The sequence below is a fragment of the Bactrocera latifrons genome, unplaced genomic scaffold, assembly GCF_001853355.1.
Source record: "Bactrocera latifrons isolate USDA-ARS-PBARC rearing strain unplaced genomic scaffold, ASM185335v1 scaffold_493, whole genome shotgun sequence".
In the NCBI taxonomy this organism is placed as follows: Eukaryota; Metazoa; Arthropoda; class Insecta; order Diptera; family Tephritidae; genus Bactrocera; species Bactrocera latifrons.
The window spans coordinates 112,751-126,520 of NW_017537149.1; the positions used below are offsets into that span (position 1 = coordinate 112,751).

General features: G+C 40.0%; 1 protein-coding gene across 5 annotated transcripts in view; it reads left to right on the plus strand.

The window, feature by feature from the left end:
- Positions 1–6,543: 6,543 nt before the first annotated feature.
- LOC108973620 (plexin-B) overlaps positions 6,544–13,770 on the plus strand; it is a 52,567-nt gene continuing 45,340 nt past the window's right edge. For 3 of the 5 annotated variants that reach the window (XM_018940993.1, XM_018940994.1, XM_018940997.1), the window contains exon 1: positions 6,545–6,855. The gene's annotated coding sequence lies outside the window, so the exon portion shown is untranslated. Of the gene's footprint in view, positions 6,856–13,770 lie in introns of all 5 variants that reach the window. The other 2 variants (XM_018940998.1, XM_018940995.1) reach the window with 2 other exon arrangements.

The window sequence follows — 13,770 nt, forward strand, 5'->3', positions numbered from 1 at the left end:
CTGATAATTTTAACTAACTAAAAATTTACACGCACCTTCTATATTTTCTCTCTCCAACTGATCAGGATTTCAGGACATGAAATAGCGTAATGTCTCATCGTTGCACTGAAATATCGCATACTGTACCGATCTATCACTCCAGAATTGTTGCTCTCATTTTGACGTTTCCTTTTGCGCTGTTTCATCTTTCCAATCAATTGGAACTTGAACTTCTTCCGCCTGGGCCTGCATCCTCTTCCGTGTAACGCCTCTTAAAAGTGTATGCCTCCAGTTGTTGTAGCTGATTGCGACTTGTTACATTGGAGGTACATACTCAGTGTAACAAACTATTATCGGTTTACGCCATGTGTGCCAATGTTACCGACTCTGCGATTTCCTCCAAGTATTCTTTCCACTTGGTTATGCTTGCGAAACATATTTGTAATAACCATTAATGCGCTTTCGTCAAGCGTCTTGCTCAATACTATCCCAAGTGCGCCGCCTTCGAGGGTATTGTCATCAAAAGGCTGGTCCACCGTTGGATACCTTGCAGAGGCATCCGCTCCAGCACAATCGGGATTGAATTTTGTCAAAGCATCTAATTATATACGCACCCCTTTATTGCTCTACAAGTAGGTAACGGTTCCTGAGTCTCTTCACTCTGTTCGCACAATACGATCAGACCTCATTCAGTAACAGTTTCTGTGTTACTATGCTTATTTTCGCATTTACATTCTATAGTACTGTAATATATGCCTCCAGTGCGTCGCCTACTTGTAACGACGCTGTGCCACATACAGTTACCTACAAAATATTAGCACTCCGACATACACATATACACTGCCATACAAAACACAAGCACTAGCGCTCCGACATATACGTATTCACTTACTTTGTAATTATAAAATATGCTTCCAGATTTTGGTGGGGTTTTGATGGATACTAACTAGGACCACCTGAAAATTAAATAATAATAATTAATCATAATATTTTTAAAAACATTTAAATATACATAATGGGAAACTTACCAATTGGTCTTTCTCAAATATCTTTTCTGTTTGATTAGTTTTTCATACTCTTCTTCGTCTACCTTTTAACGTTCACGGTGCGATATGAAATGTCAAAATTTCTTGCTAACTACTATTTCACACAAAGGAAATAATACCGATAATTTCTTGAGCATGAGAGCTGGAACCTGACCTTCAAACTTTAATAATAAAAACAAATACTTATTTTCTTAAAAATTATTTTAGATTTTTAATCGAAGTACAGCTAAAAACATTATAATTGATCAGTTATGGAGCTATAAAGATAAAAGGGTTGGTGATAAAAAAGTAAAACTTTAGAGTTGTATGTATTTTTTAATGCCACTTTATAAAAAAATAAAAGCAAAAAATGTCGTCCAAATATAAAAATAAAGAATTAAGGGTGATCAACCCTTATCGCTTAGGGGTATGGAAAAGAGATAGTAGCCGATTCTCAGACCTACTGAATATGGCGATAATTCTAAATTGACATTCTACTTTTCTTTCAGCAAAATGATTAATTACTTCTTCACAAGAGGAAAGCACGGATGCTATGGTAAATATTTCGCTTTTAAATATTATGCGATTGTAATATAATTTACTGTATTTTTTTTATAACAGATGCGGCTAATATTGAAGACAAAAGGCGCAAAAGGTAGTGTGGATGGCGTACTGCATGGTATGTTTTCAAACGATGTAATGTACCATTACAATTTAGAGGGGCGCAAGGAGAAGGAATCCCTACTAATGCTATATATTTGAATGCCTCCTATTATTACTTATATATACTAGTTTTAAGTTGCAGTTTCTAATTTTGCTTTTACAAATATGAATTTTTAGAATTATAATTTTGATACTGAAATAAACTTAATCTTATGTTTAATTAAATATGATTTTATTATTAAATACTTTTTGTTATCCATAACACATATGTAGGTAAGCTATGCGCTAACAAAAGAATTTGTTACCCGTGACATAATGTAAAGAGATTTGCTAACAAATGTATGTATTCTGTTAGAACAAGGCAGCATACGATATTTTCCATTGTTTAGAGCGAGATGGAGGATGGAGTAACTCTGGGTAACCTAAGAACATCCGTTTGAAGGCGAGCTAAAGTGAGAAGGCGAAATATCCCCTACATAGGGTTGTGTGCTGGGTTTGGTACCCGCCACGTAAAAAAAACCAGGAAGGGAAACAACAAGCCTCGGATGAGTGACCCCCTTTTGATGACGACAATGGTAAACGAATTAAGGACTATGACTATGAGGGCATGCACCTGGAATGTCCAGTCCCTTAATTGGGAAAGTGCCGCTTCCCAGCTGGTTGATGTCCTCGTAAAAATAAAGGCTAACATCACCGCCGTCCAAGAAATGCGATGGACGGGACAAGGACATAGACAAGTAGGCCCTTGCGGTATTTACTACAGTGGCCATATAAAGGAGCGCAAGCCTCCTACGTCGCCACGATAAGAACGACCACAACACGTGCGGGATGGGATAGATACCGAGAGTTGAAGAGGGAAGCGAGACGAATTTTCAGACAGACAAAGAAAGAGGCCAACATGCGTGAGTACGAAGAGCTTGAAAAGCTGGCCGACAGGGGTAATGCTCGAAAATTCTACGAAAAAATGCGGTGGCTTACAGAAGGTTTCAAAACCGAAGCATACTCTTGTAGAAACCCCCAAGGTGATCTAGTCACCGATGCCCAGAGCATACTTAAATTATGGAGGGAACACTTCTCCAGCCTGCTGAATGGCAGTGAATGCAATGACAATGGAGCAGACGATCCAGGATCCAGGAAGAAGTTCGAATAGCAATTACCCGCATGAAGAACAACAAAGCGGCGGGGGCCGAAGGATTGATGACCGAGCTATTCAAACACGACGGCGAAGAACTGACAAGCAGCATGCATCAGCTTCTTTGTAAAATAAGGTCGAACGAAAGTATGCCCAACGATGGGAATTTAAGTGTGCTATGCCCAACCCATAAAAAAGGAGACCCCACAATCTGCGCCAACTACCGTGGCATAAGAATCCTCAATATCGCATCTAAGGTTCTATCGAGCGTATTGTGTGAAAGATTAAAGCCCACCGTCAACAAACTGATTGGACCTTATCAGTGTGGCTTCAGACCTGGAAAATCAACAACCGACCAGATATTCACCATACTCCAAATCTTGGAAAAGACCCGTGAAAGGAGAATCGACACACACCACCTCTTCGTCGATTTCAAAGCTGCTTTCGACAGCACGAAAAGGAGCTGCTTTTATGCCGCGATGTCTGAATTTGGAATCCCCGCAATACTAATACGGCTGTGTCAGCTGACGTTGAGTGACACTAAAAGCTCCGTCAGAATCGGGAAGGACCTCTCCGAGCCATTCGATACCAAACGAGGTTTCAGACAAGGCGACTCTCTATCGTGCGACTACTCGAACAAAAACCAAACTCTAGAAATCACTCATAATTCCCCTCCTGCTATACGGTGCAGAAGCTTGGACGATGACACCAACTGATGAGTCGATGTTGCGAGTTTTCGAGAGAAAAGTTCTACGAAGGTTTATGGTCCTTTTCGCGTTTGCCACGGCGAATATCGCATTCGATGGAACGATGAGCTGTATGAGATATATGACGACATTGACATTGTTCAGCGAATTAAAAAACAGCAGCTACGCTGGCTAAGGCATGTTGTCGGAATGTACGAAGACACTCTAGCTCTGAAAATATTCGACGCTGTACCCTCCGCGGGAAGCAGACGAAGAGGGAGACCTCCACTCCTTTGGAAGGACCAGGTGGACAAGGACATGGCTACGCTTGAAATATCCAATTGGCGCCTCGTAGCGAAAAGAAGAAACGACTGGCGCGCTGTTGTTAACTCGGCTATAATGGCGTAAGCGGTGTACGTCAATTAGGAAGAAGAAGATTTCATTTTTAAGTTTATTGGTTTAAATTCTCTGAAAAATAACACCAGTAAACTGAATATTAATTTTTTAAATTTTGAAAATGTATTTACTTATTATTTCGAATTTAATTTTTTTATTTAATACAACCGTCTTAAACAATTTATATTATTAGAGACAATTTTTGTGACTTGAGAAGATTTTGCTATTCTGTAAGTGATAGTCACAAAATCTATTACATTTTGTTAATCAGAGATGTTTTTACACTTCTATGTAAACAAATATGTCGGTAACAAAAATTAAATTTCTATACCATAGTCAAATAACATAATCACCAATAAAAATAAAAATACGTTGACGTTGATTTATTTTTAACCTTTTCGTGTTTCAGTACCTTCCCAATTTAGAAAAAAACGATCTCTAGTATGATGATCTCTAATTAGTATAGTCAAAAGTTCTTTTTAGTTTTGTGACCTGCTAACTATCCGGTCTCAAATAGAGACTGTTTAGTGAATAGTAACTAGTCGCAAATTGAGACTTTACCTCAAAATGTCTCAAATAGTGACCAGAGACTGCTTACAGTATACGACTATTAAAATAACCGAAATAAAACTGCCGTTGGTATATATGTAACTGAACTCTGTTGCCTCTTCGGAATTTTCATAGAAATGAATACTGATCTGCCACACTGCTGAAGTATGAGTTCATTCCATGTAATAGTAAGCATTCAAATTTGTACACCATAAGAGTATTCTCTTGCTCTCGCAAAACCCTTGCACGGTGCACGAGTTGCAGATTTTTTCACCTAATGTAACGGCGCAACAGCAAACACACGCTGAAGAATATTTGCAATGGCTGTAAAATATGCTTTTGGTCTGACATATTTTACATTTGTATTTTATTTACGTGCAATGGCACGTAAAAATATAATTGCAACCCTATTTGGCCATCATTTTACATAAAGATAAATTTCGCCGTTAAATTGTTGAGGAATGTAAGTTTTTAATAGATTTTATAATTTCTATTCAAATTATAAATATTTGTTACAGTTTTCTTTGTTTACATAACTGTCATTTACAATATTTTAAATGAATCAGCCGTTCATATATCACAAGATTCTGCAATGGGTGCTCTCGTGCCCTTGTATATTTCAGTATAGGAGTTTTGCAATCTGCAATCTTGCAAGAGCAAGAGAATCGCTCTCATATACTGCATTTCAAATGCAATATGGTGTCTCCATAGGCAATAGTTAGTATAAACTTTCGCCTGTCGATATATCGTGTTAATATTTCTTCAAAAATAATGTGAATGGGAAAAGATCTCTGGAAGTTATCAAAATAACCGATCATTGCTGTCAACAGCTCGCACTAAATATATCAATAAAGATCCATTTGTTTACAAATGTATATCTGGGAAAAATAAGAATTCATCTTTTTATACTTATAATTGTCTCATAAATTTTATATACCAATTAAATTAATAAATTTAAAATGAGAAATGATATTTCGATTTATGCTTGTATAAGTTTATTAATTTTAAGATTTATAATATAACACAACTGTCTTAATACTCGCTCTTCTAAATTTCATATTACTGAAATGAAAACGCCGTCGGCTTATGTGCAAATGGGATATGTTGCTTATTCGAAATCTTCATAGAAATGAAAACTGCGCTGCCGCACTGCTGAAGTGACAGGTCATAGGCAATTTGGATAGTATTCTATATATAGTAAGCTATGAGCAATGTGGAGTTTCCACAGCCAATCGTCACGGCAATGCAGGTAGTATTCTATAAATTCTATCCTGTCGAGATGCCTCGCAACGGCACTGTCTTATTGACTGTCAAATTACTATTGCTATTGCCATTGCTAAATCTGTACGTGGGCATTTGTTATCATAACATAATCATTTGCGCAATGGCGTAGGCTAGCTGATGTAGCGCATGCTTTGAGCTCTTGCAAAACTTATTTTATCACATTACGAAATGCCGTGGGGTAGGTAGCTGATGTAGCTTTTATGAGGAAAATAAAAAGAATATTACGATCCTTTTTTTTACAAATGTATTTCTGGGAAAAATAAGATAACAAAAAACAAGAAAGATCCTTTTTTACAAACGTATTTCTGGGAAAAATAATAATTCATATTTATGGACTACTATATAATAATTGTGACATAAATATACCAATTAGAATAATAAATTTAACATGAGCAAAGATATTTTGATTTATGCTTGTGTAAGTTTATTAAATTTAAGACTTCGCTCATTCCCAACCCAATATGTATAATTTTTCTGTAATTTAAATATTAAACTAAATATTAATTTTTTAGAATAATGTTATTTTCAAAATGTGCTTTATTTTTATAACATAACACAACATCTTAATACTCGCTCTTCTAAATTTCATATTATCGAAATGAAAACGCCATCGCCATACATATGTGCAAATGGGATATGTTGCCTCGTCGAAATTTTCATAGAAATGAAAACTGCGCCGTCAAACTGCTGAAGTGACAGCTTATTGCTTACAATATATGGCAAACTAATTAGTGTTCCATATATTGTAAACAATAAGCAATGTGAAGTCTCCACAGGCAATAGGCACGTCAATACAGTTAGTAAGACAAAGATTTTATCCTGTCGGAATGCCCCGTTAGGATCAATTGTCTGCCAAGGTGTCTTTGTACATTGTTGCAAACACAATTGCAGCCAATATCTTGATTCGTTGATTAGTTTGCGACTAGAGTCGTTGTGTGTATTGGAGTTGTAAAAATTGGGTATACGTCATGTTACTATGTAAAAATAAGATCAAGTGTCTATGAAGAATAAGTGATTTTTGATATGTAATTGAAGTGATTGGACCATTATTCTTCCCTTCCTTCTATTTATATAAAAATAACGTGATGCGTTTATCCGCGATAAACCCTTGAACCGATTTACAACATTTATTTGTGGCTGAGTATGTACTCGCGGAATTATTATGTTGCATTTTATTTGTATATTATCCGTCAAGGAGTTATAATTAAGTAGAATCCCGATATATTAAAAGTTTAAGCATGCCATATATACTGTGAAATTTGCAATCTCAATAGAATATTGCATTAGAGAATACATCGACAGGAATTGAGCCTAGTTTGTTAGCTAGTGGACAGTCGTCCATTGAAGTTGTTATTAGATCTTCATAACAAAAAAAAGGCAATCAGTAGCTTTAAAGAATGGTTGCGATTTAGAGTAGCACCCCGGATTTCGGGCTTCAAATGGGTATGTGCGGGTAAATGAATTTCTCCACAAGGAGAAAAAAAAATGAATTATATTGTTGCTAGTAATTTATGCTTTTTTTTTTATAATATATTTACATTTAATGTTCCAAACTTCAAACATTTAAGATGCATGTTTTCTTGATTTATAATTAGTTTTACGTTTAACTTTTATATCCACATACACAATTTCGCTTTCATAAAAGTATTTTGTATCAAACAGTGAATAACTTAGCATTCGGTTCAAATTAATGACAATATAGTTACATGCAAATAAAAATTAAACGGGAAAAGTTAGAGAATAGCATCCCCCGATTTCAGGTATCAATGGGTATGTACGGATAGGGCAGATCCTCCAGATCAAGAATATATGTATATGTACTTGCCGATATCTTATGGTTTTTGAGATATTTGCATTATAGTTATTCGACAATTTTAAATGCGTGTTTCTCCTAATTATAATGAATTTTAACTTTTATACGGAAAACTTTAGAATATCGTCCCAGGATAACGAAAATAAAATGGGTATGGTGGGATGGAGAAGGTTCTCCGGATCAAGAATATATATAGTTATAGCTGCAGAAAACCAAGAGTTTTCGCGATATTTGCGTTTAAATTTGAAAATAACCAATATTTGAATGACGTACTTTTTGGATTTTAAATTAATTTTACAATTATATTTTTCATTTTTATGTTCACTAATACTTCATTAAATCAGTTGTACACATTTTTTACATTATATTATATGGTGCAAAAATAGGTTTTCTGTTAATATTAAACCTATTCAAATCTAGTTATTTGATAACAACTGAAGATTTAGAGCCTGGAAAGAATCAGGCTACCTTATCGACATCTTTTGTAAATAAAATTAAAGTAACAAAGAAAATAGATTATACCCAAAAAAAAAAAAGATTTCTGCAGTTGTCAATCGCAAAATATCTGTTTATTACCCGTGAATGGGGGGTATCAAGTTCGGCCGCGCATAAAAAAAAGAACCCTGGTTGGTCCAACATCGGGGTGTTTCAAGTTTTTTTTTCGCGTAGAACTCCTTTTTGCGTAGGCGGCCTTCAAAGCCATGTTGTTGTTTTAACGGTTATCAGTCCCGGTTAGGATGGTGAGGGTTATCAGTGTTGCCGTCGACGTCATTTAACGGGAGGCCCAGGAAACATGCTGTTTCGACTCGGTCGGACCAAAGGGAAAAGGGTGTTAGATGGCTGGGGTTGGTTGGGCATGCAAAGAGGTGGTCAGTGTCATGCGGAGACTCGTTGCATGCAGGACATAGGGTTGGGTTCGTTTTAGTATCTCCTTTTCACTGCTTATTCCTCTTAAATGCGTGCACGGATCTTTTTAATTTAAATAGCACGGATAGCCAATGAATTAAACTTTGGTTTAAATGTAAATTTATTGTTAAATGTTAATTTGTTTTTTTAGATATAAGTAACAAAAAACGCACATTTTGACATTTGCTCAAACAATGGTTCTCTCCCTTTGAAGTTTTTGTTGCACTGCTTGCAAAAAATTTAACCAATTTAACACACACACATTCTTTGAAATATGTTTAATTGAATTAATGATAAATTATGAATTTTAAGTTGCAATTTTATGTACAATTTAATAAATAAAACGGCTTTCAATTACGTGTTATACTATTCTTTTAAATGTAAGCAAAATTACTAAATATGAACTGTCAAACGACGAAGAAAATAAGCACAAAAGGAAGACAGTAATAACCCAAAGAATCAAAATGGTAGTTGTTATATACATTTGGGTTACTTTACATACGACTCGTTTCGGATCGATGGTTGAAAGTATTAACAAATGTGAAAAGGAAAAATCGCGCGATTTTTTATTCCAAATTTTCGCCTGCGGCGCTTTTCAACGACGTTTGAAATTTTCTTTGAAAACAGTATTATATAAAATAATATCTAATTTTTTTCAAAGATGATGATATTCTCAATTTTATTATTTAGGGGGTCTTGTATAAATGGTTGGTTGGGTTATCTTGGTACTTCAACTACTTGTATGCATTAATACCGACACATATACAATTTTTAATTTTCAGTGTTTTTATTATTTAAATAAAGTGGATTTCCACTTCAATTAATTGAAATAATAAAAATAATAAATATAGAGTCACTCTATGCGTAAAAATACATAAAATTTATAATAATTAGTGAAAATTGTATGGAAAAAGTACGATTTTACACCATTTTCAGGAGGCTGCCCTAGAGCCCCCATGGTCCTAGGGGGGGAAGCGTGCTATTATTCAAAAGCTCCATTCATTACCTTTCAAATGAGGGGGGGTAGCAAGCCCCCAGCTCCTTCACAAGAAGCATAAGCGTCTCACTGTGGAGGTGTTCTATGGGAGACATCAACAGGCATCCCCACGTGGTGCGGAGTGCAGTATTCTGGCAAGTCTGAAGTTTCCTCATCTGCGATCCACTGCATTCAGACGACCATATTGGTGCTACGTAGTTAAGGACTGGCAAGCCGATTGCCTTGTAAGTTGCAACGTCGACTCATCCTCTGCATCATATAGCAGGACGGGAATTATGAGTGCTTATAGAGGTTAGTTTTTGTTTGTCGAGAGAGGACTTTGCTTCTCAATTGCCTACTCAGTCCGAAGTAGCACCTGTTGGCAAGAGTTATCCTGCATTGGATTTCTAGGCTGACACTGCTGGTGGTGTTTACGCTGGTTCCAAGATAGGCGAAATTATCTACAACTTAAAAGTTATGACTGTCAACAGTGACGTGAGTGCCAAGTCGCGAGTGCGACGACTGTTTGTTTGATGACAGGAGATATTTCGTCTTGCCCTCGTTTACTGCCAGACCCATTTGTGTTGTTTCCACTGTCTAGTCTGGAGAGAGCAGAACTACCGGCGCGGGTGTTGAGACCGATGATATCAATATCATCGGCATATGCAGCAACTGTACACTCTTATAGAAGATGGTTCCTTCTCTACTTAGTTCTGCAGCTCGAACTATTTGCTCCAGAAGCAGGTTGAAAAAGTAGCACGATAAGGAATCGCTTTGTTTGCAACCTCGTTTGGTATCGAATGGCTCGGAGAGGTCCTTCCCGATTCTGACGAAGCTGGTCAACGTCAGCTTACACACCCTTATAAGTTTTACGGGGATACCAAATTCAGACATCGCGGCATAAAGGCGGGTCCTCTTCGTGCTGTCCATAGAAGCTTTGAAATCGACGAAGAGGTGGTGAGCGTCGATTTTCCTTTCACGGGTCTTTTCCAAGATTTGGCGCATGGTGAATATCTGGTCGGTTATTGGTTTTCCAGGTCTGAAGCCACACTGATAAGGTCCAATCAGTTTGTTAACGGTGGGCTTTAATCTTTCACACAATACGCTCGATAGAACCTTATATGCAATGTTGAGTAGGCTTATCCCACGGTAGTTGGCGCAGATTATGGGGTCTCCTTTGTTGTGGATTGGGCATAGCACACTTAAATTCCAATTGTTGGGCATGCTTTCGTGCGACCATATTGTACATAGAAGCGGATGCGTGCTCCTTATCAGTTCTTCGCCGCCGTGTTTGAATAGCTCGGCCGGCAATCCATCGGTCCCCGCCGCTTTGTTGTTCTTCAGGCGGGTAATTGCTGTTAGAACTTCTTCCTGGTCGGGCAATGGAACGTCTGCTCCATCTTGATCGATTAGGGAATCGGGTTCGCCTTCTCTTGGCGTTGTGCGTTCACAGCCATTCAGCAGGCGGGAGAAGTGTTCCCTCCATAATTTAAATATGCTGTGGTCATCTGTGACTATACCACCTTTGGGGGCTCCGGTCTTGAAACCTATAAGCCGCCGCATTTTTTCGTAGATTTTTCGAGCACTACCCCTGTCGGCCAGCTTCTAAAACTCTTCGAACTCACGGATTCCGGCCTCTTTCATTTTCTGTCTGAAAATGCGTCTCGCTTTCCTCTTCAACTCTCGGTATCTATCCCATCCCACACGTGTTGTGGTCGCTCGTAACGTTGCGAGGTAGGCAGCCTGTTTTCTCTTCGCTGCGACACGGCACTCCTCGTCGTACCAGCTTTTCTTTTGCACTTTCCGAAAACCAATGGTTTCGATTGCAGCTGTGCGTACGCTGTACGTTCGGCTGTCTGTTGTGATTACAGATTCTCTACGTCGAACCTTCCTTGTGTTTGATGGCGTGCGAATCTTGGCTGCAACAAGATAGTGGTCCGAGTCGATGTTAGGACCTCGGAGCGCACGCACATCTAAAACACTGGAGACGTGTCTTCCGTCTATCACAACATGATCGATCTGGTTGGTGGTTTTTCTATCCGGAGACAAGCAGGTAGCTTGACGAATCTTCTTATTCTGGAATCTAGTACTACAGATAACCATATTTCGGGCCTGGCGAAGTCGATCAGCCTCAACCCATTTGGGGATGTTTCCTCGTGGACGCTGAATTTACCGACCGTAGTACCAAGGATACCTTGTTTGCCCACCCTGGCGTTAAAGTCGCCCAGCACGATTTTGACATCGTGGCGGATGCAGCTCTCATAAGTGCTTTCCAAGCACTCATAAAATTCATCTTTGGTCACATTGTCCTTCTGTTCCTGAACCTCGCTTTGATGCGTATTGTGGCTAGACGTTTATTCACCGGGGTGAATGATAGTACTCGGCAACGGAGACTCTCTCCCACCACGAATCCCACACCAAACTTGCGCTCCTTTATACGGCCACTGTAGTAAATGCCACAAGGACCTACTCGCCTCTGTTCTTGTCCCGTCCATCGCATTTCTTGGACGGCGGTGATGTCAGCCTTTATTTTTACGAGGACAGCAACCAGCTGGGCAGCGGCACCTTCAAAATTAAGGGACCGGACATTCCAGGTTCATGTCCTCAATTCGTAGTCCTTACTTCGTTTGCCATGGTCGTCATCAAAAGTGGGGTCTCTCATCCGAGGCTGTGTGTGCGTTTTCATTGGGGTGATTTTTTTTTTACGTCGCGGGTCCCAAACCCAGCGCACAACCCTATGCAGGGAATGCTTCGCCTTCTCACTTTAGCTCGCCTTCAAACGGATGTTCTTAGGCTACCCGGAGGATACTTGGTTAAGGACCGGAAGTCGTGAGCTGCTTGGGTCATATGTAAAAGAATCGTTTCTGGCCACTCCCAAGTGAATGGCGATGAGAGAACTTTCCTCAGTTGCGTGAACTTCTACACATGACTCCAGCCTCCACGTAAAATACATGCAATGGATGGAGCCATCTTAAGACTTGCTCACGCCTTAAGACTCACGGGGAATGGACCACGCGTTACGTGGCCCCATGTTGCCTACGCAATACTGCGACGCTAGCCTCTACGGCTGTGCAATCTGCACACAGTTTGCGCGCTGCGCAGCCACTCACCCTGAGTGGCCAACAGAGGACCTCCACGGTCCCTAAGAGCTCAACTAGGCAACATAGCTCCCATTCTGACTTGTCCCCCGCCGTCCCCAAACCTTAATTCCGCTCCAATCCTGGTGCGAGAACCAATCAGCAACTCTTGGTTCGCCGTCTACTCCGTGTGTCAGATCGCCATACGTCGGAACGTCACATCTTTCAAGTGCAACTCTTGTGCTGGCTGGTCTCACTTCCCGGCGTGTTCCGGCCTGCGCACCACACGTGAGTGGAGTGAGTCGTACGTTGCCCCATGCTGCAGGAGTCTGCTCCCAACAAACACCCTAGTGCGACAACCGCCCCGGCGGGTTCTGCAGCTGCAACAAATACCACCCAAACGTCCCTCCCTCACCCCCAGGATCACCCACGGACACCGGCGACAAACCCGGCTACTTCAATTCAATTGCAAGATCGCGAGCGAGATAATGGTGATGGCCTAGCCTTCATATTGCACAATACCGTGCAGTATCGTCTAATCGATGAAGACGTCGACCGCAGGTCAGGCGATGTCGAGCTCCAAATATTTAATATATACATCCCCCCAGTTACATGTTGCCCTACAGGATATCACCCGAATATAGGTGCGCTACTTCGTGGTGAAAACCGTTTGGTGCTAGACGACTTTAACGCGCACCACGATCTTTGGCATTCCTGTCTGTCAAATGACCGTAGGGGGATGGAGCTGGCGGAACCGATTGATGATTCGACATTCTGCACAATGAATGACGAAGCCTCCACCAGAGTTATGGGCACTTCTAGTAGCTCGCCCGATATTACAATCGCTAGTAGTGATCTGATAAATAGCATAACCTGGGGACCTATGCTAACTCTCGCATCAGACCATCTGCCTATAATTATCTCGATGAATTTCGTTTCTTTGGACAAATTTAACAAAGCTAACTGGGTCCGCTTCACACCATTTACTGAGAACACCTTCATCAATTCCCACGACAGCCGGTTCTACGTACCGGAATTGACTCGGATTTCATCCGACCATGGGCTGTCCTTTCGGCGATCTAACCCCGTTTGGATCGGTGAATGTTAATTTGTGTGTGTCGTCACTGGAGCAACGCCTTGCAGCAGGGTTGCTCCTTATCCTCCTGACTCGTGCTGGCATTGAGTCCAACCCGGGCCCGGAGGAATTCTTCTGCTGCGTTTGCGCGAAAAGCCTCCATCCAAACTCCACCTCGGTCAGGTGTAACACATGCAATGGATGGAGCC